Consider the following 1160-nt stretch of genomic DNA (forward strand, 5'->3'; position numbering starts at 1 on the left):
ATCAAGTTCTGAAAATTATAAATGTCACCTCCAAAAAAATGGTAAGGAGGTTATAAAAAGATAAACACTTCATTCAGTATTATAGTTGTTGGGTACAGTATATTTTAAGAAATGAAAATGCCACTTATCAACATTGGTATGTAAGTAGAGGTCAGCAGGAAAAAATACTGTGATAAATGTCTCCCTGATACCAAGAGGAAATTCTAGTTCAAGCTTTAATATGCTTCCTATGCTTAGTTGATACTTCTTTTACTGCTGTTCTTCATTCTTTTCCTCATGTCATACAGAGGATTGTTACAGCCTTTAAAACTTCATTAATAGGAGCAAATCCAGTAACTATTGATTTCTTCTCAAAAGGCACTCTAACCCATCAGAGAGCCTGGCAGCTTCATTCTCATGAATACTATAACCATGAAAAAACTCAGTAAGACACAAATGAATCCAGTCAATAGAAGAAACCTATTGAGGTTTTGAATATTTGGTGCATTGGATGGGTCTAGGATTATGAAACCTAAACCTCCTATTGTATGTGGGAAGCTGGATGCAAGTCCTTCAATAATATATTGTCCATCTACTCTGTGGGCTGAGAAAGCCATGGGTCTCTGGGGCCCTTGTTCATCAGTCAGGGAGGTTCAACGATAACCATAAATTATTCTTCTGTTGATGAGGAAGTAAGTCACCACCACCAGTGTGTACACTGTCATGGCCAACGGCATGCACACCCAGGGAAGCCTCTGCAGCTTCAGGCTGGGGCACCTGGGTACTAAGAATGGGACTCAGTACAAGGTCTCCATGTTAGCAGCAGAAGGGACAGAACTGGCCCCAAGCCCTCTACATGCTTGTATTACTGATCTCTCTTTAAGTCTTGCTTGGCCTCTCAAGGGAGCTCCATTTTAATAATCTCTCTTCTGTCTTTAATTTCTTTGTTTAAGTAGTCTATGTTTTTTTTCTCTGTCAGAAGGAAAAAATGTAAACAGAACTAGAAATTTATTGCCATATACAAAATATATTTTTCAACATATAGTTGTCTGATCCCTATCATAGCTTTTAAAAAAAACTGGAAATAACCAATATATTTTTCACCAGGTAAATGGATAAGTAAACTGTGGTATATCTGCTATAATGTTATGAAAATGCATGTAAGAGACTTAAATGCATCT

The 1160-nt window shown here is 37.2% G+C and overlaps 1 pseudogene; it reads right to left on the reverse strand.

Moving 5' to 3' along the window:
• Positions 1-229: 229 nt before the first annotated feature.
• LOC138848987 (oligosaccharyltransferase complex subunit OSTC-like) lies at positions 230-932 on the reverse strand (annotated as a pseudogene).
• Between the last annotated feature and the right edge of the window lie 228 nt (positions 933-1160).

Source organism: Oryctolagus cuniculus, chromosome 3 (assembly GCF_964237555.1).
Source record: "Oryctolagus cuniculus chromosome 3, mOryCun1.1, whole genome shotgun sequence".
Taxonomy (NCBI): domain Eukaryota; kingdom Metazoa; phylum Chordata; class Mammalia; order Lagomorpha; family Leporidae; genus Oryctolagus; species Oryctolagus cuniculus.